General features: G+C 45.0%; 1 non-coding gene and 1 pseudogene across 2 annotated transcripts; both read right to left on the reverse strand.

The window, feature by feature from the left end:
• Positions 1 to 951: 951 nt before the first annotated feature.
• On the reverse strand, positions 952 to 3,162 carry LOC112608099 (annotated as a pseudogene). Its single transcript, XR_003115942.1, has one exon. The product of XR_003115942.1 is annotated as an echinoderm microtubule-associated protein-like 2 pseudogene (transcript).
• A 21,778-nt stretch (positions 3,163 to 24,940) lies between these two features.
• On the reverse strand, positions 24,941 to 25,066 carry LOC112608797. The gene has a single exon (XR_003116081.1). It is a non-coding gene; the product is annotated as a U4atac minor spliceosomal RNA (small nuclear RNA).
• Between the last annotated feature and the right edge of the window lie 1,283 nt (positions 25,067 to 26,349).

Raw genomic sequence — 26,349 nt, forward strand, 5'->3', positions numbered from 1 at the left:
AGAAGGTGAAGGGAAAGCAAGGACCTTCTTCACATGGTGGCAGGAGAGAGAAGTGCAAGCAGGGGAAATGCCAGAAGCTTAGAAAACCATCAGATCTAGTGAGAACTCACTCACTATCATGAGAACAGCATGGGGGAAACTGCTCCCCATGATCCAATTACCTCCCTCCCTCCACATATGGGAAGTATAAGACAAGATTTGGGTGGGAACACAGCCAAACTATATCATAAATCACTTGTGGGTCCCCACCATTTTCTAATGTGGCCAATTCACAAAGTTGCATTAGCTATCTGGCTCTGGAAGGCACTTGCCTAAGTGACCCTTGGTTTAGAACTTGAGGTCTCAGAGAGTGTCTTCATTGTTTTACCATCTTAGCCCCAGAACTATTCTGAGAGACAGAACAAGTATGTTCCTATTTCACTGACAAGGAAATAGTAAAAGGGATTGGCCTGGATGACACAGTTGGAAGTAGTGGAGCCAGGGCTCTAACCCAAGTTTCCAGCCTCCCAGTCCTGGCCTTGTACACTGATCAGGCCCATGTCTTCAGGTCCCCAACACTAAAAGGACACAGTAGGCTTTCATGGCCCTCCCTTTGCCCCCATTTTCCTGGCTAGATCTTCAGAGTAGCAAATGCTAGCACTCTTGAGTTTTAGAGACTTTTAAAAACAGGCACATTTCCGAGGGAAAATCTTTGCACATGTTTTTCCCAGAAAGAAGAAAGTGTAATAATGTGTTGTCTGAACTAAGGACAGTAAGGTTTTGAGTGTGGCTAAACTTTCCTTCTTCAGGTGTGAAGAAAAAAAAAGAGTAAACAGAACTAGATGTGTGGAGCAACCTTTGCAACCTTTGGGGGAAGGTCTCACTTAGGGGTTAAGCTTCTTTCCAGATAACCTTCTTGGAGAAGCTGACTTCATAGAGGGCAGTGGTTCTTTTTTTTTTTTTTTTCCACCATAGTGCACGTGTCTTTATTTCTGGATGATATAAAAGAAAAAACTTAAAAAACACCCCAAACCAAACACCAGTGGATCCCCAAAGCAATGTGATTCCCTCATCCCACCCGGATAAATAGAGACTTCTGTCAGTCTACCCTCCCGCCCCCATAAACCCCTCTGCTGTAGACATACTCTGGGTATATATTACTCTACTCGGCAATAGACATCTCCCGAAAATAGAATTCCTGCCCTGACACCTGACTCTTCCCTGGCCTCACCAGACCACCCGCCACTGTAGCACACTGGTGTCCTTGCCCCCCGTGGTCAGGGCCATGCTGTCATCCCACAAGAAGGCCACATTTGTCACGTGGCTGCTGTGTCCACCGTACTTGTGGCTGAGGGCTCGAGGCTGACAGCACGGGTAGCTAAACAGGTGAACTTTGCCAAAGTCATCAGCTGAAGCCAGCAACTTCCCATCATGGGAGCGGGCCACAGTGTTGATATCAGTACCATCCGCCCCCTCAGACCAGATCCCAAACACCCCAAACCCCAGGACACAAATAGCTGTGGCCCATTCCACGTTCCTCACAGCATCTGCACTGGTGATCTGCTTACAGGTAGCCGGGTCCCAGTACAGAATCTCATAGTCCCCGGAGTTGGTGACAAAGCAGCTGCTGTCCTGGGCCCAATCCAGGTGGGTGATAAAACTGGAATGGCCCGAGCACTTGCCCAGGCGGCTGACCTTGCGGCCGCCCTGGTCCACCATGTACACGTACACCAAGTTGTCGTGGGAGCCCACGGCCAGGTACTCTCCGTCTGGGGAGAATTTGACCACTGAGATCTGTTCATTGCCGTCTGTGTGGATAGCCACCAGGTCATGGGTCTCCGTGTCCAGCAGCAGCCATCTGCCAATCACTGTACCCACAGCCAGGACAGAGCCACTGGGGTGGAAGCTGGCTGAGCGGGCAGGGTCCTCGATGATCCTGCTCCACAGGGGCTGGTGGGACTCTGAGCTCCACAGATGCACCAGCTTATCCTGCCCGCAGGTCACAAACTGGGCCTGACTGGGGTGTGTGGCCAGGCCCCACAGCTCTTCCACATGGCCCTGGACCAGCAGCGAGAAGCCCGTGTGCACGGAGCCCTGCAGGATGGAATTGCGGGTGGTCCCCACGTACAGTGTGTCTCCGTGGCCCTCTGCCACAGTGCGCACAGGGCCAAAGTCCTCGGGGACCTCCACTTCCTGCAGCTTGCTGTAGTCAGAACCTCAGAGGACCACCCGCAGATCACGGCCCCCCTCCGGACACCAGCGTCCTGTCCCGCAGGGCGCAGAGCCCAAACACGCCACCGTCATGGGCGCCCAGCGCACCGTCTGTGTGATATGGTTCCCACCTTTGCCCCAAACATAGAGGTTACCCCCAGAGTCCCCCGTGACCACGTCGCCACCTTCCAAAAAGGTCACACACAGCACATACTTCGATTTCTCATGTTTCTCAAAGAGGCCTTGCCGCTTGCTCAAGCTGCCCCCCCTCCAAGGTCCAGAAGTAGATGTGAGTTTTCCCGCAGGTGATAAGCACAGTGGGGTCCCTGGGGTGGAAGGTGGCCACCAATACAGCCTCGTTGGAGCACTTAACCTCCACCACCTTGGTCTCCTTGGCCCAGTCCCACACCGAGAGCATGTGATCATTGGATTCATCTACTGCGCACAGCAGGTTGCCCCCATTAGATTTGGAGAAGCCCACACAGCACACGGCTCTGTCAAACACCCCCAAGCCCAGCACGTGTAAGGTGGAGAGGGAAACTGAGTCCCAGATGCGCACGTGGGGTGGCAGCGGCTTCCCTCCCTTAGTGGTGCCCGCCACCTGTCCCGTGGCGATGGTGACCATACTGGGTGGATGGCCAAGCATTTGATGTCATCGTTGTGTCCCAGGTAGTGTCGCTGCCTCTGCTCCCCCACACTGTATAGCACAGCCACAGAGGCCACAAAGTATACTATCTCCCCGGTGGGTAGCAAATAAAGGTTGGCCCGGCAGTCTTGGCCACGGTAGCCATAGACTCAGTCCAGCTTGAGCTGGCAAGAAGGCAGCTCCGAGCGTGTGTCCAGGCTATAGGTGGGTGCCAGCTCATCTGGGATCAGCATGGGCACAGGGCGGCCCCTCAGGAACATTTTCACAGAGCCATCCTCCACACTGAAGATAACTTCTTTGGTTTTGCCAGCTCCAAAGCTACTCATGGCCGCGGCTGGCGGAGCTTCAGGGAGGGCAGTGGTTCTTAAACTTTCCTTTTGGTTACTTACTTGAGAATTGAATAATTGTTGTGAATCCTCTTCCTAGAAAAATTCACTTACAAATGTAAGGGAATAAAACAAAGTTGCTTGGTATTTCCTTCATGTTTGGTATTCTGAAATTTAATCATAGTTAATCTGGGTGTAGGTCTTTTTTGTTTTGTTTTGTTTTGTTTATTCTTCCTGGTCTTCAGGGGGTCCTTTCAATGTGAAAGCTTTTGTGTTTTTTCACCTCCAGAAAATATTTCATTATTTATTTCTTTATTTTTTCCCCTCCATTTCCTCTGTTTTCTTATGCTGGAATTCCTGTTAAATAGTATGATAGAACTTCTGGATTCATCCTCCATACTTCCTAATTTTTCTTTTATGCTTCTCACCTCTGTTCTTTCGAACTACATTTTATAAGAATTTCTTTTTTTTTTTTTTGAGATAGGCTGGAGTGTAGTGGTGCAATCTTGGCTCACTGCAACCTCCGCCTCCCGGGTTCAAGCAATTCTCATGCCTCAGCCTCCCAAGTAGCTGGGGTTACAGGAATGCACCACCATGCCTAGCTAATTTTAATTTTTAGTGAGACAGTTTTGCCATGTTGGCCAGGCTGGTCTTGAACTTCCGGCCTCAGGTGATCCGCCCGCCTCAGACTCCCAAAGTGTTGGGATTACAGGATTGAGCCACCACACCTGGCTGTTTTTTAGTCTGCTGAATTTCCTAGCTGCTTGATCTTTCAACTCTATTTTTCACTCTTCAGCTGTATCTATTTTGTTATTAAGACCTTTGAATTTTTATTTGGGAAACTGAATTCTAAATCAATATTTAGTTCATTCTATTTTTTAATTTATTTTGAGACAGGATCTCGCTCTGTGACCTAGGCTGAAGTGCAGTGGCAAGATCAGAGCTCACTGCAACCTCAAACTCCTGGGCTCCAGGGATCCTTCTACCTCAGCCTCCTGACTAGTTGGAACTACAGGCACACACCACCACACCCAGATAATTTTTAAATTTTTTTGTAGAGATAGAGTCTTGCTATGTTGCCCAGGCTGGTCTCAAACTCCCAGACTCAAGCAATCCTCCTACCTTGGCCTCCCAAAGTGCTAGGATGATAGGTGTTAGCTACCATGCCTGGCTTAATTCCTTTTAGTAAATGAAATATCTTTTCACATATCTTGTCGAGATATTAACTATGCTTAATCTAAAGCCTTGCTCTGTAAGTACTCATTAATTCTCATTCTTAGGTGTTTGTTTTTCAGATGGCAGCGTAGGGAACTAAAATTAATTTTTTCAGCAACTCTTATAAATTCTTAGTTGGAATGAACCCCTATAACAAAGACAGATTAACAAGAGAAAAACAAATGAGTGTATTAGCATGTATATTTCATATACACATGGGTAATACCCGGGGAATGAACAGGCCTCAAAGAGATGGCTTGGAATTCCAGCTCATATAGCATCTTCAGCAAAGAACAGTAATTTTTAGAGAAGTGGCAAGACAAGGGACAAGGACATTGAATTTCTAAGGGCAGCAAATTGTGGAACAGCAAATAAATGGCAGTTACAGGCTATTCAGTAGAGCTTGCTATGTAGATTCCTTTGGTGCCATCTCCAGATTGTTAAGCTCTAAAGTTGTCTCTGGTGGTTAACTTTTGTCTTTCCTGATACAGCAGGCCTTTATCTTTGTAAATCTTCTCAAGGGCCTTCAACTCAAAATAATCCTTACATCAAAGTGGCATGTTTTGGGATGGCATATTCTGGTTTCCCACAGTGGATTTTTAATTTTTCATTTTTGAGACAGGGTCTCACTCTGTCGCCCAGACTAGAGTGCAGTGGTGAGACTGTGGCTCACTGCAGTCTCAAACTCCTGAGATCAAGTGACCCTTCTACTTCAGCCTCCTGAATAGCTGAGACTAGAGGTGTGTGCCACCACACCTGGCTAATTAAAAAAAAAAAAAAGAATTGTAAAAATGGGATCTCCCTATGTTGCCCAGGCTGGTTGCAAACTCCTGAGCTCAAGCGATCCTCCCACCTTGGCTTCCCAAAGTGCTGGGATTACAAGTGTGAGCCACCGCACCCGGCCTACAGATGGATTTTGATGGCTCTGTTTCACAGTGTTAATTTTACTCAATCGCTTAGTAACTCTAGATATTTGTGTTTTTTGCTTTTGTTTTTGTTTTTGAGACGGAGTAACGCTTTGTTGCCAGGCTGGAGTGCGGTGGTGCGATCTTGGCTCACCGCAACCTTTGCCTTTCGAGTTCAAGCATTTCTGCTGCCTCAGCCTCCTGAGTAGCTGGGACTACAGGTGCATGCCACCAAGCCCGGCTAATTTTTTTTTTTTTTTTTTCGTAGAGACAGGGTTTCACTGTGTTAGCCAGGATGGTCTCGATCTCCTGACCTTGTGGTCCGCCCACCTCGGCCTCCTAAAGTACTGGAATTACAAGTGGTAGCCACTGTGCCCAATCTGTTTGTTCATTTTTAAATTGTGCATTATTATTATTATTATTATTATTATTTTGAGACAGGGTCTTACTCTGTTACCCAGGCTGGAGTGCAGTGACATAATCATGGCTCACTGCAGCCTCGACATCCCAGGCTTAAGTGGCCCTCCTATCTTAGCCTCCCAAAGTGCTGGATTACAGCTATGAGGGATTACAATAATGCTGGGATTACAGGTATGAGTCACTGTATGAATCTAGTGCATTCCTGTTCTCATCTGTTCTGTTTCCTGAGCCTGAATGTCATAATTTTGTGGGAGGTTCTGGGCCAGTAGTGTGCTCATAATCTCAGCTACTAAGGAAGCTGAGACAGGAGGATCACTTGAGCTCAGGAGTTTGAGACCAACCTGGACAACATAGTGAGATACTGTCTCTAACTAGAAAAAGAAAAAGGAAAAAAAAAAGAAAGTAACTTTGTGGGAAGAAGAATGTGTTGATTGGACAAATACATGGGGGATGTATGTCGGGAAGAAGAGAACCCGTCGTGTCTTTGAGCATATCCAGTTTCTTACTGGGGCATTCGCTGGCTTGGTGTGGAGAAAATCTCCACTGCAGCTGGCTGATTAGTACAAGTGTCAGAAGTAAGGGGATAGTTGACACAAATACTCTAGATACGGTTGCTCAATTAACCACCCCAATAAGTAGCCCAAGTCCCTCTTTTCTTTGTATCCAATAACTCTAACATTAGGGTACAGTTCTTTCTTAACTCTATTTCTACTTTTATTTTTGCACTTTTGAAATAGCCTTCTGGTGCAGGACTTTTTTTGCACTGCTGTCAATCTTTTATTTCTTATCTGCCTTTGGTGTTAAACTTAAAATGATCTTCTGTACTCTCCCTCCCTTCCAAAATTATAAATATTCACCTATTTTCTTATTTTACTATTTTTACGATTTCATGTTTTACGTTCAAATCTTTAAGCCATCTGGAATTTATTCTAGTGTCAGCCATGACTTGGGGCCCTAACTTAATTTTTTCTAATGGTGAGTCACTTATACCTACCATGTGTTCCATGTGTGGGCTTTTAAAATGCAGCTCAACCCTAAGAGCTCCATAAAAGCCCAGGAGTTAAGAATAGAAAAGCTAGGACTATAACTCATTTGGCTCCTAATATCTGCTCCATTACTGCTCACTCTAGGACTCTGGCAAATCTCAGTGCTCCTTAGGGAAAAAGCTCTGACCAATGATTTAAGGCTGGGAAGGCTGAGGCAGAGAGGAGGATTTGCAGAGAACCCTCTAGAGGAGGTTCATAGTTGCTGTGTTCCAGCCACTGGGCATGGCCTTGGGGGAAATAGTGGTTCAGCCTTACAAGAAGCTGCAGGGGCCTCAAGCTCTACTCTAAACTCCTTTATCTTTCTTCAGCCCCAAGTCATTTTCCTACTCACTCAAAGTCCAGCTCCAAGCCAGTGAGGCTTAGATGCTCCTCTTCCTGGGCCCTCACTGCATTTTTGCATGTTTCTCTAGAGCTATTTTTGTAATTGTTGACAGGTCTGTCACGGATTAATGAATTAGTTGATTAAGTTATCAGGCATGAAGGGTGCCATCTGCCAGGTGCAGGAGGAAAAACACACCAAAGGATATGGAGTTGCTGCTGCCCATGTAGACCCCCTGAGGGTGTCACGGCACAGTGGTGCCACCATGCCCAGCTAATTTTTGTATTTTTTTGTAGAACAGGGTTTCACCATGTTTCCCAGGCTGGTCTCAAACTCCTGGGCTCAAGCAATCCACCCACCTCAGCCTCCCAAAGTGCTGGGGTTACAGGCCAGAGCCACCAAGCCTGACCTTGAAGTTTAATATATTTTAATTCAATCTACCTTATTAATTAACAAATCAAGTCATCTATAGCCTTACTTACTGTATGGTTTACTGATGAGTCATGGGCTAAGAGAAATGAATTAAAATTTCCTTCCATTATTATATATCTATTTCTCCATGTATTTCCCATTTTTTGCTTTATGAATTCTGATGCTATATTATTTTATGCATAAAAATACATAACATCTTCATCATAGCTTTCAGCTTTTATCATTACAAGGTGTTCTTCTGTGTCTTGTTTTCTTTTTTTTTTTTTTGAGACGGAGTCTCGCTCTGTCGCCCAGGCTGGAGTGCAGTGGCCGGATCTCAGCTCACTGCAAGCTCCACCTCCCGGGTTTACGCCATTCTCCTGCCTCAGCCTCTCGAGTAGCTGGGACTACAGGCGCCCGCCACCTCGCCCGGCTAGTTTTTTGTATTTTTAGTAGAGACGGGGTTTCACCATGTTAGCCAGGATGGTCTCGATCTCCTGACCTTGTGATCCGCCCGTCTCGGCCTCCCAAAGTGCTGGGATTACAGGCTTGAGCCACCGCGCCCGGCCTTGTTTTCTGATTTTTCTTTTTTTTTGGTGAATTCAGCCATGTCTGATATTAACATTGTAAGCTCTGTTTTCTTTTTCTTTTTTTTTTTTCTGAGACAGAGTTTCACTCTTGTTGCCCAGGCTGGAGTGCAATGGTACAATCTCGGCTCACTGCAACCTCCACCTCCCGGGTTCAAACGATTCTCCTGCCTCAGCCTCCCAAGTAGCTGGGATTAGAGGCGTGCGCCACAACACCCAGCTAATTTTGTATTTTTAGTAGAGACGGGGTTTCTCCATGTTGGCCAGGCTGGTCTTGAATTCCTGACCTCAGGTGATCTGCCCGCCTCGGCCTCCCAAAGTACTGGGATTACAGGTGTGAGCCACCGCGCCCGGCGGTAACCTCTGTTTTCTTGCTGCATGTATTTGCATGTACAGCATTTATTTTTGTTTTCTATTTTTTCGTGTCCTTTTACTTTCGCTCTTTCTGAGGAACACTGTTTTAGATGTATCTCTTGCACGCGACACTAATTGCATTTTATTTTGTGACTCCAGGAGTTGTTTCTAAAAGGTAAGATTACTGGGTCAAAGGTAAAGAAAGTTTTTGTAGCTCTTAACCCTCATGAGCAAATAGTTTTTCACATGTTGGACCACTTTATCTTGTCACCAGCCATTTAGAAGCAAGCCATTTCCCCACCCCTGCCAGCACGACTATTATATTCCTGCTTAAATTTTTAATAGGTGAAAATGGGACCTCATTGTTCTTTTATTTGCTTTTCTTGGCTTCATCAAATTTTACTTTAAGTAAGTTAAGATGGAAGAAGGATGAAGTTTGCAAGAAATTTCCCTTTTCAGATCTCTCCAATGAGATTGATGGGTGGTGGGGTTTCTTATTCCTGATTCCCCTGGTGACACTGAATCAATCACTTCCCACAGGCTCCTCAGTCCAGCCCTTGTATTTTTCTAGGAGAATTATCTTTGTCCCTTCCTCACATCCCTGCACCTTGCTTTTTTCCCTCCCATAGTGAATAGGCACTATAACACAACAGGAAGATATAGGGGAAGCTCAATTGAATGAATTCAACTCCGAACTCCATCAATGCCTAACCATTTATTAGCTAGCCATTTATCAAACCCTAGCCATTTGGCCAGGCGCGATGGCTCACGCCTGTAATCCCAGCACTTTGGGAGGCCAAGGCAGGTGGAACACCTGAGGTCAGGAGTTCAAGACCAGCCTAGCCAACATGATGAAAACCCGACTCTACTAAAAATACAAAAGTTAGCTGGGTGTGGTGGCGCATGTCTGTAATCCCAGCTACTTTGGAGGCTGAGTCAGGAGAATGGCTTGAATCCGGGAGACAGAGGTTGCAGTAAGCCGAGATTGCACCATTGCATTTCAGCCTGGGTGACAGAGCAAGACTCCATCTCAAAAAAAAAAAAAAAGTTCTAGTCATTTACTAATTGGGTGATCTATGGCAGTTGCTTAACCTTCTCTGTGCCTTGGTTTTCTGAGGTAATAATTCTCAAGGATAATAAAGATTACAATGGTAATACCCATTGGAGTTTGGCAAATTAACGTAAGTAAAGGACAGAGGCCTTTGGAAAATGCTCCTTTCCCCACCCCAATAATGAGGCTTTGGTGGAAGATATTTCCTTCTTATATGACCCTGCTTCTTTATCTACTGTTCTTAGTCCTAGGCCAAGGGCAGGTCCCTGACACAAGGAGAGTCAACCAGAGTCCTTTCCTGGGACTTTTGACATTGGGACTTGAGAAAGGAAGCTTTTGGTGCCTCTTGGGTGAGGAAGCTCTCAAATGTGAGACCCAGGCTACTGGCTGCCGTGTTTCCAGCCTTGAGGAAGCCAGGCTGCAAGAATGAGGCTAATGGGTGGAGAGACAAGCAGATGCTAGACTCTGGCATTGTTGAAATTGCTGGTTCCAGCTACCCGCAAATGCATCCTATGGGCCAGCCAATAAATATCCAAATTTCCCTAAGCTTGCTTGTGTTGAGTTTCTACTCATTTGCAACCAAAAAAGAGCTTTTGCTGGGTGCAATGGCATGTGCCTGAACCCCAGCTGCTTGGGAGGCTGAAGTGGGAGGATCGCTTTAGCCCAGCAGTTCGAATCCAGCCTGAGCAACATAGTGAGACCCCCTGTCTCATGAAAAAACAAAACAAAAAAAGGAGAGTTTTAATATACCTCTTAAGACATCTTAGGATAGTAAGTCACGAAGTCTCCCATCTGTCTGTCCAGGTCTCTCTGAAGAGCCAAACACTTTGTCCAAGCCCGTCTCTGAGACACACATACACATGCACACACACACACATAGAATGACAGTAGTTCCCACTCCAACTGGAGGGAGCTGTGGCTCCTGCTCCGCCTGAGCTGCCTGCACATGCCTCTACTTCTCCACACACACCAAAAGACAGCTGTGTCAATGCCCAGGCCTTGGGAACTGCGCTTACTAAACAGGATGTTATCCCGGAAATCGGTGCCCTTCTCTGTATGCCTCTTGTGCTTTTTTCACTGCCCTATTCAGTAACTCCACAAATATATAATGAGCACCTGCCAAGAACCATGTCAGGCCTGGGACCACAAACAGTTCCTGCTGTCTTTTGGTGTGTGGGGAACCCGCAGGCTTGTGGGGCTGTCATGCTGTCAAAAGGCAGCTCCAAGAGAGACAGTGGGATGAGTGTTGAACAGATGTTTCAGCCAAGTGTGGCAGGAGCTCCGAGGAAGCCTCGTCACTTGTTGCCTGGGACAGACATCTGACTGGTCTGCCTGTCTTCCACCCGAGCCCTCCCTGTGCGCTGCTGCCAGAATGTCTTCCTGAACACAGCTATGCAAGTCCCTCTCCCTCTGCAGGCCTGAGCCCACATTCCTTAGCCTGACAAAATCCTAATCCAGGTTTGCTTCAACCTATTTTCTCAGCCACACCATCCACTGTTCTCCATTCACAAACCTCACTCACAAGTCTAAAGAGTAAAAAGTAAAAGGATCAGTTTGCAAAAATCCACCATAGACACACAGATTGTGTGTGTGTGTAGGGGAAACAGCACACTTGGGATGCATTTGCAGACCTTGTTCCAGGTTCAGGTCTAACATCACCCCCATCCCCGGGAACCTTCCTTGCTTCTCCAGGTGAAGTTAACTTCTTCCTTTCTGAATCTGTATAACCCTCTCTGTACACCTCTGTTAGAGCACAGATGGCTCCTACCTTTTTAGGAGTGCACATGTTTTTCTTCTGTTTGTGGAAACAGATGGCATCCTATGGAGTATGGTACAAAGTAGGGATTCAAAAGCTGTTTGCTGACTATTTGGAACAATGTGAAACACCATTTGCCATTCATCAGATGGATTCTGGCTGCTGAAATGCCCGAGTTCCTGTCATGAGCTGGCTTTACCTACTCCTTTGCCCAGTGCACTCTGAGGATGGTGTTTTCACTCCTGAGCTGATCTCCTGCATTGTTACCTCTGTCTAATCTGTCATTTGCCATCTTCTTGTGAACCTGTGGCCACTGAAGTTTGAATTCCCAGCCTCTCTCATTTATTCCTTTATTCAGGAAACCATTATTGATGCCTCATTGGTGGCCAGTTCAATGCTCAGTCTCAGGAACAAAAGGTTGGTGTCCTGCCTTGGGATCCCTGACTTGGGGAGGGTCGGGAAGAGGTGGAGAGAAGACGAAGACATGAGTGATGAGATACAAGGAGAAGTGATGTGGCCCTAAGAGAGGAGCAGGGAGAGTGCTGAGGGGGTCACAGCAGAAGGCTTGGGTTGGAGAATATGGGCTAGGGAAAGTTGTTGACACACCCACATCCATACCAACTAAATTCTATCTTCCCCTACGCTCCTCAGCATATTTTAACTGGGCCCTTGATTGCCATAGCTGCAAGCTCTGGCTTCCCAATTCCAGGACCTGTGCTGATGGAGTCAGGAAACATTTGAATAGCCTCAGTATAGCTTATTCTACCGCCCTCCCCAACCCTACTACCCATTCTCTCCTATTTCATCATACAGAAACACACACATCTCAAGAGCTCAACACTAATCCCTCCCAGACCTGGGATCTGGAATGCTAACCCCTGGACTCTCTCGAATCACCTCTGCTGCAGTTTATACCCAGGACACTGGGCTCAGGTAACCACTCAGGCTCCTGAGCTGCGTGGAGGACCTGCTTTTCCTGTCCCTAGGGTTTGGGGCCCACTACAGGCATCTGTGATGTCCCTAAATTATTATAGGGGCTCTAGATCTATTGGCCAATTTGCTAAGGTGCTTTGCCTCTGTTTCTCTGGGTTCCTGGTCCCACCCCAGGCACCTCCTCCACCTTCCTGCATGCAACCACTCCCCTCAGCAAACGTGTGAGACTGCCAGACCCCGCTGGAGAGCTGTAGGCCCTGCTGGCAGGAGGCGGGCTAGCTCCAGAGATTTGGCTAGAGGGGAACGCAGCAGATCACATTTCTTCAGTTCATGCCAAATAGTATTCAGACGTAGCTTTTCAGACAGACACAAATTGCGCATCTAATGAACACAGAAGGGCTAATCCCAGGACGTTTATCAAAGTGGGGAAAGATGAGAGAAAGTACAGTCACAAGAGGCCTTTAAGAGCCAACTCAGTGTGGCTGGTATAGAAGAGGTGGTGAGACTTCCATGCACTCCTGGGGTTTTCTCCGTAGAGGGCCTGAAACCCAGCACCGGGGCTTTGGGATTTGCTGTCATTGGGACATACAATGCCCGCATTAGTGTATACACCTCTCTGTGGTGAACAGCGATTAAGAAATCTATGTGGGCCAGGTTGCCTTTGTGAGCAGACAGCCCTCACCCCCATGTGACAATTGTCAGGTGGGAGAGCTGGCTGCAAGGACTCCATCAGCTGCCCCCACTGTGCATGCACAAAACGTGCTCATGCCTCTTCCGTATTTGCAGGGTTCTTAGGGGACAGTCCCTCCTGGCCTGGAACTTCTTGCTGACAGGTGTAAGAACATGGGGACCAGAGACACAGGGTCCTCTGCTCATATCAGAGGGCTGGCCAAGTAACTGAAGTCCTTTGACAGCCCCTTTCCTGCTAGGCCCTTCAAACTAGCTCCATGAGCTTTCCCCTGCAGGGATTCAGCCTGGAGATTACAGAAGTCGGGCCCTGATCTACGGCCAGAGAGAGGAAGGACTAGGTGAAGCCTCTGCAGGCAGCCTGGGTCCTCCCACTGCCTGTGCAGAAACTGGGTCATATCACTGGTGCTCTGACATGTACCCAACAGAGCGGGAGGTGGGCCATGGGAAGGAGGAGGCAATGACTAGATTAGGGTAAGGGTGTGAAAGTAACTGCTGACTTTTATATGGTCAGAATATTTTAAAAATTAAAGCTGAGAGAATAAAACTTTCTATAGGGCCAGACTATAGCCTCAGCTGGCAGGGACTCTGTGGCCCCAGAGCTTGATGGGAACAAGGTGCCTTCTGGCATATGGCTGGTCCTAATACAATCAGGAAGCCAAGGGGAATTCCCAGGCAATACTCCCATGATCCCATGAGGCACATGTGCTATTTTGGTATTACTTTCCAGATAAGACACTGTGAAGTTAGACAACATGCCCAGGTCACCCAGTTTAAGACTGGCAGGCTTCAGAATCTAATCTGACTCATATTGCACACAGGCCTATGGAGAGATATGGGGGTTTCAGGAATATCTGGTTGTGTGGGAATCCTTAAGAGGGTACGGTTTGGAGGTCTGGGGTCCTCAGGGTTGGGATGTTATCTTCAGGGCACAATACTCAGGCAGTTTCCACTGAGGACCTGGGGCCTCTATAATTAGAGTGACTAACCCTACCAGTTTCCCCAGAACTGAGAGGGTTCTTGGGATTTGGGATTTTTTGTTTTAAAACTGGGATGGTCCTGGAAAAGGCAGGACAAGTTGGTCGTCTACCTGGAACAAAAGGACCAGGCACAGATCATCGCCATGGACTTCAGGACCCACCTGCAGCTCAGCCAAGCCACACATCCCCAGGCTGGGGACCTGGGGAGTGGCATGCTGATTAGGGAAATGGCAGAGTGGCAGCCAGCTGGGAACAGCTCCCCAAGTCACTTGGGAGGGCCAGGCTGTGACCACAGGTGGCAGGAAAGCAGGGCTACCATGGCCCCAGAGCTTGACTGGAACAAGGTGCATTCTGGCATGGCTGATCCCACACAAACAGGAAGGTTGAGGGGAATTCCCAGGTAAGGCTCTCCAGACAGGCAGGGAGCATGAACCAGGTGGCTTCCACTCTGCCTGCAGAAAGGAAATTTCTTTGCTGGTTCCTGAAACTTCATTCCTATCAGGAATAGACTGTCTCCTACCTACCCACCTGGGGGACCCACACTGACCTGCATTTCTAGGCTCTTACCCTTCTCTTCCTCTCTGACTTCGTCCTGCTTGTTGTAGAACTGTGTTTATTTCTCAGTTTCTTTCCTTTTTGTTTGTTTGTTTGAGACAAAGAGTCTCACTCTGTCGCCCAGGCTGGAGAGTGCAGTGGCCCAATCTCGGCTCACCGCAACCTCCACCTCCCAGGTTAAAGCGATCTTCATGCCTCAGCTTCCTGAGTAGCTGGGACTACAGGTGCCCACCACCGCCCCCGGCCAATTTCTGTACTTTTAGTAGAGACGGGGTTTCACCATGTTAGCCAGGCTGGTCTCGAACTCCTTACCTCAAGTGACCTGCCCATCTCAGTTTCCCAAAGTGCTGGGATTACAGGCGTGAGTCACTGCGCCCAGCCAGTCTCTTTGCTTTTGAAGATTTGAAACTCACTGGTGCAACACTTGGAAGATTTTTAATATAAGGGGATTGAGTTCTAAGGCACAGAAACCATGGGAAGAAATGCTAATAGGCTTCAGGAAAGACCAGAATGGGGGCAAGGAAGCCTCAGGAACGTGGGCATTTCTCTTTCATTTCTATGTCCACTTCTCTTTCTGTGGTCTGTTTCGTTCTCTCAGCTTTCTTTGCTTCTCTGCGCATTGGCAGAAGGTGGAATGTTTACATCATCTCAATTCCAGCCACACCCAGGGGCCGACTAGCTTTCCGGAATCTCAAATCTAAATTCTCAGGAGAAATCATCTGATTAGACCAACTTGGGTCAGATGCTCACCCCTGGCTCAGACAGCTGTGGCTGGGGGCTGGGAGCAAGCAGTACTGACATGGCTACACAGGACCCTTCCTAAAGAGGGGCAAGTTTGTGGAGAAAGGAGTCGCCCTGAGTTGGCTAGACATGTTCGCTGTCTGTCATATATGTTTCCTGAGCTGGTAGGTAACTGTGCCTTCTCTTCCCAGAGTTTATAAAATTTCTTTTGTGGCTCCCTGGTGGTTGGTTCGATGTTAGTTTCACTCTGGAATATTTAAAAAATTAATTTGGATAACTGTGGTAAGCTACTTAACAAGCCAGGTCTTAAACAGTGTGGCCCATTATCTCTACCTTATACAGCACTCAATCATTATCTCCTTTGCATGATGGTTTAGGGCCTTGCAGCTCAAAGTGTGATCCATGGATCAGCAGCACTGGTATTGCCCAAGAGCTTGTTGGAACTCCAGAATGCAGTTCCTACCTACTTGAGCAGAATCTGCATTTTTAACTGCTCCCCAGGTGATTCACATTAAAGTTTGGTGAGCACCTGGAGGAGGTTCTTGTCTTTTCTCTCTTATTAGATTGAAAATTCTGAGAGCAAGGACTCTATTTAGCAAACCTCAATTGTCCACTTCCTATGTGTAAAGTACCTTGCTTTGTCTTGCAGGCAACAGAGCTTATCAAATGCAGTTATGAGCGAATTTTAAGCTCAGGATAGTGGTTGAAGAGGGTAAATTAATTACAATAGTCCACCCTTATCCTTGGGTATGTGTTCTCAGACCCCCAGTGGATGCTGGAAACTGCAGATTGTATTGAACCCTACATACATCCTATGTTTTTTATTTGATAACCAAAATTTGGTTATCTGTTTGATAACCAAAACAGATAGCTACTAATGGGTAACTATCTAATAAGCAGGAAAGGTACACAGTATGGATAAGCTGGAAAAAGGGATGATTCATGTCCTGGGTAGGATGGCAAGGAATGGGGCAATATTTCATCACACCATTCAGAGCAGTGTGCAATTTAAAACTTATGAATTTTTTATTTCTGAAATTTTCCATTTAATATTTTAGGCCATGGTTAACCTCCAGTAACTGAGACATCAGAAAGCAACAGATAAGCAGGTACTACTGTACACGTTATCTGAATTTTGCTTTAAACTAATCCTGCAGGAGGTGGAGGGAAGTTGGGGGTATAGATGAAATAAACATGGCTAAATACTGATTTTTTTGAAGTGAGGTGATGGGAACTTGGAGACTTACACTATTTTCTCTATTTTTGTATATTTTAAAAATTTTCCACAATAAAAATTATAAGAAAGGAATGGTTGAAGACACTGTAAGAGATCATCTCGCTTCTCAAAATAAGTTAGTTTCCTAGCCAAATGAAGTAAATCTAAGGCACTAAGAGAATTTCCAAATGAAATTGCTCAATCCTTGTCAGAGACTTTTGGAGGATGAATACAGTGGGGAGAAGTTTGGAACATTAGTCATGTGTAAATGCTTTTCTAATTTTGCAAAAGGAGGAGTGGTAATCAGTTTCTTTCTGTCACTTCAAATCAGCTTATGGGGGGAAAAAGGGAGGAGTAATTCACCAGGTCACATAACTGGTCAGCCCAGGGGGAGTCTGATACAGCACACCAGGGCGCAACCCTCTAGCTTCCTTGTTGGCTTAATTCTCAGACAGGCTCTTTCCACGTAATGGCTATAATGAGATAGATAGCGTACCTCCAAAATTCATTTCTATCCGAAACCTCAGAATTGAGCTTATTTGGAAACAGTCTTTGCAGATGCAATTAGTTAAGTCAAGATGGGGTCATACTGGATTAGGGTGAGCCCTAAGTGTAGTGATTGGTTTACTTACAAGAGGAGAGGACACATCAACAGGAGAAAATCATAGGCAGAGAGAAGGCCATGTGAAGATGGAGGCAGAGATTAGAATGATGCCACTACAAGCCAAGAAATGTCAAGGATGGCTGCGAGCCACCAGAAGCTAGAAGAGGCAAGAAAGAATTCTTCCTTAGAGCTTTCAGAAGGAGCATGTCCAGCCTGGGCAACAGAGTAAGACCTCGTCTCCACAAACATTTTTTAAAAAAATTAGCCGGGCATGGTGCATATGCCTGTGATACCAGCTACTAGGAAGGGTGACAGAGTGAGACCCTATCTCAAAAAAAAAAAAAAAAGAAAAGAAAAGAAAAGAAAAGAAAAAGAAGAAGAAGCATGTCCCTGCTGACACCTTGATATTTTGGACTTTTAGCCTCCAGAACTCTAAGAGAATCGATTTCTGTTGTTTTAAGCCACGAAGTCTGTAACAATTTGTTAGAGGAGTCCTTGGAAACTAATATAGCACCCTTGCTAACTCCAGACTGGCCATTCCAGATGAAAGGAAAAGTCTTTTACTCAACATTTGCAGCAGAAGTCCTGGGAGAAGAAGGGACATTGCTCATTAGTCCTTCTTGGGCCATATGTTGATCCCTGAACCAATCAATTGTGGCCAGAAGGGTATAGTGTTCTGATTGGCCAGATATAAGTCACCTGGGCCATAGAGACCCCATAGTTAGCCTCTTCTAATCACATAGGGAAGAGTGGGAATCTCTAACAGAAGGAGTAATATTAAGGAGGAAGCAGACAAAATCAATACCTGTCCATTACAGGAAGAAGTTGATTCTGCAAACTGCACTCTTATCTAAGAATAGTGTGTGTGTGTGTGTGTGTGTGTGTGTGTGTGTAATGTGTAAGACAGGGTCTTTTTCTGTTGCCCCCCAGGCTGGAATGCAGTGGTACAATCACATCTCACTGCCACCTCAACCTCCTGGGCTTAGGCAATCCTCTCATCTCAGCCTCATGAATAGTTGTGACTACAGACACATACCACCACCACGCCTGGCTAATTTTTTTATTTTTAATAGAGACAAAGTCTCACTATGTTGCCCAGGCTGATCTTGAACTCCTGGGCTCAAGCAATCCTCCTGCCTCGACCTCTTGAAGTGCTGGGATTATAGGCGTGAGTCATTGTGCCTGGCCAAGAATAGACTTTTAAAGATGTAAAGGAAGTGGAGATTTCTCAGAACAAGCCAGAGCAAAGACTATCATATTTCCTTTTTTAACAGGTCCCTAAACTGCCAGATCACAGAGCTGCATTTGATAGTCTGTTGGCAAACTGAGCCGGCCTTTTACAATCTGTGGCATATTATTCCTGTGACTAAAGAGGAAAATATGGGTTGGATAATAGTACAATTAAAGGGAAATTGAACTTTTTAAAATGACTGGAGCGAACCTTTGCCATTATACTTGTCCACTCAGCATGCAATCCCCCATCTTATTTAGGAAGAATTTTCCAGTGTATGTAGTACTGGAGGGCTGCAATGCCCTAGCTCCCACCATGGAGGCAGAAAGGGGAAGATTCATTCCTCCCCTACCTGGCAGCTAGGGCTCAAGCATGTGAATTGGCTCAGTCATTCCCACTGAAGACTCTGAATTCTTAGGAGCGATGCTAAGAGGCAGGAGTGGTGTAGAAATTATTCATGGAGGCAGCAGCAGCATGAATGGTCCTGTAGCAGTGGTGTTAAATAATCATGGGCAGTGGTGGCCATGGCAGAGCAGTGTTATAATTGACTGTTTTCATAGTCAAAACCATTGTTCCAGAAGACATTGATGAAAGTATGATATTTGACATTACAGAGATGATGGTCCTGCTCTATTCTGTTGCTTAGACCCTGGCTGGAATGCTGCATTCAGTTATGGACCCTACTAAATGCCCAGGGAGTCAAAGCCCAATCAAAGAATAATAATCAGGATAGGGAAGGAACTTAACAAGGAAGCATGAAGAACAATGGAAATGGAGCTGGGCATGGTGGTGTGTGCCTATAATCCCAGCTACTCAGAAGGCTGAGGTGGGAGGATCACTTGAGCTCGGAGTTCAAGACCAGGCTAGGCAACATAGTGAGACCCCATCTCTTTTTAAAAAAAGGTAGAATTGATAGGTAGCCTGGTGAGGAGTTGTCTTCAGCTTGGGAGAAGGTACATGGCTGATCTCTTTAAACAGCAGAAAGACCATCATGTGGAAAATGATTCAGTTTATTCTCTGGCTCTGAGGAACAGACTTGATATTACTGATGAAGTTATAGACATGAATTTTAGCTTAATGCAGATGTTCCTTTATTTACAATGGGCTTCATCCCAATAAACTCATCGTAAGTTGAAAATATTGTAAGTCGAAAATGCACTTAACATATCTAAGCTCCCAAAGATCACAGTTTAGCCTAGCCTTCCTTAAATATTCTCAGAACATTTACATTAACCTATAGTTGGGCAAAAGCATCTAACACAAAGCCTATTTTAAAAACAAAAGGTTGGCCTTCATATGTTGCTAGCCTGGCAAAAGATCAAAATTCAAAATTTGAAATACAGTTTCTACTGAATGCATATTGTTTTTGCACCACTGTAAAATCAAAAAGTCATAAGTCTAATGGCAAGTCAGGGACTGTCTGTATAAGAAGGCTTAATAGTTGGGTCAGTGATAGCCACAAGGGAGCAGGCAGCCTCATGACATAGCGAGCTCCCTGTCACTGGTGGTGTGCACACAAAGCCAGGAGAACTCTCAGAGAGTGTATGGTGTGTGGAAATCCTCACTGGATGAAGTTAGGTTGATGTCCTTCCATATTCTCTCTAATGCTGAAATCTGATGAAGTCCATAGTGCAGGCTGGGAACAGCAGGAAACTGGAGGAAAAGAGACCAGAGATATTACAAATTGTGAATTGTTCTGGAGCACAATTCCCAACCACCATTCTAGCGCCAGAAAAAGAAAAAGTCATGGAGGGTTGCATTATTCCTAATTCTTTACCACTCCCTATATCCAGTCCCTTTGCCATGTAACTTTGAAATTTCTCCCACTAGAGGCAGAAGATGATAATGTTGGGTTGGCCAACTTGTTTTGGTTGATAGAATGTGGGTGGAAGTGACCACTCCAACCACAGGCCTTATGAAATATTGGGGCATTTTGCTCACCCATCTTGTGCCATGTGAAAAACATGCCCTTGGTGGGTATCACAGAAGACATAGAGACACATGGCATAGACTAACCTAGCCAACCTACAGAGCTACTACATCCTTAATCAGAGCTGTCCCAGCCAATCCATGGACACCTGAGAGAGAAATACATGCTTTATTATTGTACAGCACTTCAATTTGGTGGTTATTTGCTAAGCAGCATTATTATGGCAATAACTAATTAGCAATTAGTTATGGGATATTCCAACAATTTTAAGATACAGCAATTGAAGGCAGTTACCAGGATTCTGTTGGCCTTTCTAGGATCTGAGAAAGCAGCCCTTGAGGCAAATAACCCATCCCAGCAGACTGTAGATATATCCTGTCTACAGTCTCGATATATATGTTGGGTATAGATGTTGCTGGAAATGGATGACCAAAGTCACTGAGCAGGGCCTGGACCCAGTGCTATGGCACCTTTGTACAGGCTGGGATAAAGCGGTGAGAGGAGGAAGCAGACCCACTTCGGGTCATGAGAACAAGTATAGTTGAGCACTCAGAACAAAATATAGATGGTAATACTATCCTGACAGGCAGTTTATTTGTGTTGTGATGGATTAAAAACAGCCACAAATTCTTTCCTACATCTCTTATCAATATGTGGAGTCTATTTCCTCTCCCCTTGAACCTAGGTTGGTGCTGTGACTTATGCAGACCAATAGAATGTAGCTATGTATCACTGTATAACTTCTGAGGCTTGGCCTGAAGAGATCTTCTGGGCCAGGCACAATGGCTCATGCCTGCAATCCCAGCACGTTGGGAGGCCGAGATGGGTAGAAAACTTGACCCCAGGAGTTTGAGACCAGCCTGGGCAACATGGCAAAACCCCATATCTACTAAAAATACAAAAATTAGCTGGGCAGGGTGGTGCACACCTGTAGTAGCAACTAGTCAGGAGGCTGAGTTAGGAGGATCACCTGAGCCCAAGAGGTGGAGGTTGCAGTGAGCCAAGATCACACACCACTGCACTCCAGCCTGGGCAACAGAGCGAGACCCTGTCTCAAAACAACAACAACAACAACAACAAAGTATTCTGTTCTCTCCTATGCATTCAGAATGCTCCTTCTGAGAACCCAGCTGCAAAGCTGTGAAGAGACCCAACCAACTCTGTGGGGGCCCACCTAGAGGAGGAGAAGTGAGACACCTGGCTAACAGTTCCAGCTGAGCTTCCAGTTGGCAACTAGCACCAACTTTCAGCCATGTGGGTGAGGTCATTTGTACCTCCAGACTTTCTACCACCCCAGCCAACACTCTGTGAAGCAGAAAACCATTGGGTTAATGGGTAACACACATAATTGTAAGAAATAATAAATTGTTGTTTTAAGAGATTCATTTTGAGTAGTTTTTTTTTTTGCTTTGTTTTGCATAGCAATAAATCAGGCATTGGCAAACTTTCCATAAAAGATCAGATAGTCAATATTTTAGGTTTTGCAGGCCAGATGATCTCTGTTGCTACTAAACTTTGCCATCACAGTATGAAAACTACCATAGAAAATACACAAACAAAAGAACATGGCTGAGTTCTAATGCATTTTCACTTACCAAAACAGATGGTGGGCTAGGTTTGGCCATGCAAACTAGTTTCCCAACCCCTGCAATAGATAATTAACACAAATTAACACCCAGAAGTGGGGAGCTTCCATAACAAAAAACTAAAACATATAACATTGACTTTGGAATCAGGAAGCTTCAGAGTCCTGAAGTGTAGGAAGGAGGATGACAGCACAGTGAGGAAGTTGTTGGGAGGTTATTCAGGACCTAAGTGACATAGCGGTAACGTAGTAACGCGGATAAAATAATTGAACTTGCCGCCTTGGTATGGAGATTTCTAGGCAAAATGTTCAAAATGCCAACTTATCCCCTTTAGCTGCCTGTGAAAAAGTACAGGAAGAAGAAACTATTTTGTTTCAAGCAAAATTTTGAGAAACTATAGAGGGTCCAGGGCATTATCTACAGCCAGAAAAAAAATGCTCAAAGTAAATTAAAACCTAGAGGGAATATTAATTCCAAGATCTTCCCTGTAAAATGGGGACTTAAGGTCAAGGATGTGGCTGTAAGACTTTTGTTGTTGTTTCTCAAATGTTATATTAGTTATTTTTTGCACTCTATTAGTATATTATTGGCATATACTAATATATGGGTAGCAATTTAAAAAGAAATTTAGATTCAGGGGTACAGGTTCAGGTTTGTTATATGAGTATATTGCATGATGCTGAGGTTTGGGCTTCTATTGATCCTATCACCCAGTAGGTAGTACCCAATAGGTAGTTTTTCAACTGTTGTCCCCCCACCTCTGTTGGAGTCCCCAGAGTCTATTGTTCCCACCTTTGTGTCGTGTGTACTCAATGTTTAGCTCCCACTTATTGGTGAGAACATGTGGTATTTGGTTTTCTGTTCCTGCATTAATTTGCTTAGGATAATGGCCTCCAGCTGCATCCATATTGCAGCAAAGGACATAATTTTGTTCTTTTTTATGGTTGTAAGACTGTTGAGATCTCAGAAAGACTTAAAACAGTGCCTCCTAAACCTCTCATGTAGACTAAAGTGCTTCTAAGAGTCTTAAAGGTTTGGTCCACAGCACTGTAATTCACAGCCTAAAGGAGGGAAGGGCTTATCTCGAGATTTGGGGGTATGGTTTGATTAAAAATAAAATTCATGGAAAGTCCAGTTTTTTCCCCTACAAGAATTGTACCAGTGTAAGCAGTAGTGGCTTGAGCTAAAACAGACAATAGTTCAACATGAAAAGAGCACACTGGGTACCCAGTGAAGCATCTTGAACAAGTTAACGACTGTGAACAAAGCCTATTTCTTTTGGAAAAGGAGGAATGACTCAAAGGATGGAGCCAAGAGCTCCATCCAAGGGTAGAGATAAGAGCCACAGAGAATCACATTCCCTGCCCCTGGAGCAGGTGGAGTTGGTGACAAGTGCATGGTTAGTTCTCAGATTTGCTAATGACTGCTATGTGCCTCTTATTAATCTCCTATTCTAAATGGGAGTGTCTATTGTGGTTTTCTTGTCCTTGTATTTCCATTATATGTTAGATGTGTGGGGAAAAAGTCACTTAAGGAGAAGTTGCAAGTTTAGTACAAATAATTTTTTTAGACTACAGTCATATACAGCTTAATCATGGGGATTTTTTTTCTGAGAAATTTGTCGTTAGTCAATTTTGTTATTGTGCAAACATCATAGAGTGAGCCTAAATCTAGATAGTACAGCCCACTATACATCTAGGTTATATGGTACGGCCTATTGCTCCTAGGCTACAAACCTGCACAGCATGTTACTGTTACTGCCTACACTGTAGGCAACTGTAACACAATGGTAACTGTGTAACTAAACATATCTAAACCTAGAAAAGGTACAGTAATAATACAGTGTAAAATATAAAAAATAGTATACCTGTACAGGGCAGCTTTATTATCATCTTATGGACCCATCATCCTATATGCTGTCCACTGTTGACTGAAGCGTTATGTGGTACATGATGGTACTTGAGAGTAAATTTCTGATATGATGCCCTATTACTCCAAAACCTTTTTGTGTATATTTCCAGTGTAACCACAATATAATCATCAAAACAGAAAGTTAACATGGCTACATTATTATCATTTTATCCTTAGTCCCCATCCCAGTTTCACTGGTCATCCCAATAATATTCTTTTTTTAACTTAATTTTTATTTTTTAGTGACAGGGTCTTACTGTCATCCAGGCTGGAGTACAGTGGCTTGATCATAGCTTACTATAACTTCAAACTCCTGGGCTCAAATGATCTCCCTGCCTCAGCCTTCCGAATAGCTAGGACTACAGGTATGCACCACCATGTCTAGATAATTTTTTAAAATTTTCGTAGAGACAGGGGTCTTGCTATGTTACCCAGGCTAGTTTCAAACTTCTGGCCTCAAGCGATCTTCCTGCCTTGGCCTCCCAAAGAGCTGGGATTATAGGCATGAGGCATGAACCACACTAGGACTCTAATTATATACATGAGAAATTTACTCTCAAATACCATCATGTGCCACATAACAACATTTCAGTCAACAATGGACAGCATATAGGATGATGGGTCCATAAGATTATAATTTTTTTTTGGACAGAGTCTTGCTCTGTCGCCCAGGCTGGAGTACAGTGGCATGATATTGGCTCACTGCAACCTCCACCTCCCAGGTTCAAGTGATTCTCCTGCCTCAGCTTCCCAAGTAGCTGGGATTACAGGTGCACACCACCATACCCAGCTAATTTTTGTATTTTTACTAGAGATGGGGTTTCACCACATTGGTCAGGCTGGTCTTGAACTCCTAGCCTCAAGTGGTCCACCTGTCTGGGCCTCCCAAAGTGTTGGGATCACAGGCATGAGCCACTGCTCCTGGCCCCCAATAATATACATATATATATATATATATATATTTTTTTTTTTTTTTTTTTTTTTGAGACGGAGTCACATTCTTGTTACCCAGGCTGGAGGGCAGTGGCACGATCTCGGCTCACTGCAACCTCCACCTCCCAGGTTCAAGTGATTATCCTGCCTCAGCCTCCTGAGTAGCTAGGATTACAGGCATATGCCACCACGCCTGGCTAATTTTTGTATTTTTAGTAGAGACGGTGTTTCGCCATGTTGGCCAGGCTGGTCTTGAACCCCTAACCTCAGGTGATCTGCCTGCCTCGGCCTCCCAAAGTGCTAGGATTACAGATGTGAGCCACCATGCCCAGAGAATATTCTTTATAATAGAAGGATCCACTTTAGAATCACATGTTGCATTTAGTTTTTTTCCTTCAGTTTTTCATTTTTCCAAAAATTGCACCAAGCTAAAGCAAAGCTCTAGTTGATGCAGGTGTGTTGTGTAGACATTGGCAGTACTGCCCTCACTACATGCTCTTTGGACAGTAGTGTAACCCCAAGAAAAGGATAGTTAGTTGTTATTTCTCTTTATTTTCCTTCAATTGTGATGAGAACATTTTCTCAATCTTTGACTATCATGACCTTGACATTCTGGAAGACCTCAGGATGGTTGTTTTCTAGAATGTCTCACAATTTGGATTTCTCTAATGTTTCCCATTAAAATTATTAGTATTTCTTAAGGCAGTATTTGAAATTAGGTAAATATATTGTTACTCATCAAATTCCACTTATTTATATCACTATGGACTCATGGTTTACTTTGTTCAACTGGTAATAAATTGTATCTATCAATATTTATTTTCATGATCAAATTTTTCTATATTTGGCCAATGGGAGCCCCTTCAAACTGATTTCTGTGCCTTTTTGACATAATCTTATCATTCTTTGAGTTCTTCCTCACTTTCTGACACAAGACTTTCCAAGTTCATCTTGTAATATTCCTAGCCAATCCCTGGAATCAGCAATCAGCCTTTTCTCCAAGAATACCTAAGTCCTTTTATTGGAGAATGGTGTTTAGAAACCAAGACTTGGCTGCTAGATGTGCTCATGGCCTTGGAAAATTTCTGCTCCCAGACAATACACACACACGCATACACACACACACACACCATTCTTATTTCATCATTTTTCACTATATCGAAAATCATGAATTCACACCAATTTCTCAACTTTAAATAATGTATCAAAGGATTCAGTTTAGTTTTTTCCCTGTCTATATTTGTAACTCCTCTGACTGTCAGAAACTTGGGTAACTCTCATCTATATATAGTTACTTTTTTTTTTTTTTTTTTGAGACGGAGTCTCATTCTGTAGACTAGGCTGGAGTGCGATGGCACAATCTCAGCTCACTGCAACCTCTGCCTCCCAGGTTCAAGTGATTCTTCTGCCTCAGCCTCCCAAGCAGCTGTGGATTACGGGCATGTGCCACCCAGCCCAGCTACTTTTTGTATTTTTGGTAGAGATGGAGTTTCACCACGTTGGCCAGGCTGGTTTCTAACTCCTGACCTCAGGTGATCTGTCCGCCTTGGACTCCCAAAGTGCTGGGTTTACAGGTGTGAGCCACCATGCCCGGCCATATACTTACTTTTTAATCAGTGTTCCTGTGTTCAACACTCTCTTCATCACGTCTTGGCTTCAACACCCCGTACTCAGTTGCCCTTCACAGGAGACTTCCTACCATGCTCAGGTCCTGAGGACCTTTTTACTCTCCTAAGCTTTGACCCTCTTTGCTGGGCTGTTATCCTCCCCGCCACTCCCTTACCCCTCCCTATCCTGGTTGGGCTTTGACACCCTG

The sequence above is a fragment of the Theropithecus gelada genome, chromosome 15 (genome assembly GCF_003255815.1).
Source record: "Theropithecus gelada isolate Dixy chromosome 15, Tgel_1.0, whole genome shotgun sequence".
Taxonomy (NCBI): Eukaryota; Metazoa; Chordata; class Mammalia; order Primates; family Cercopithecidae; genus Theropithecus; species Theropithecus gelada.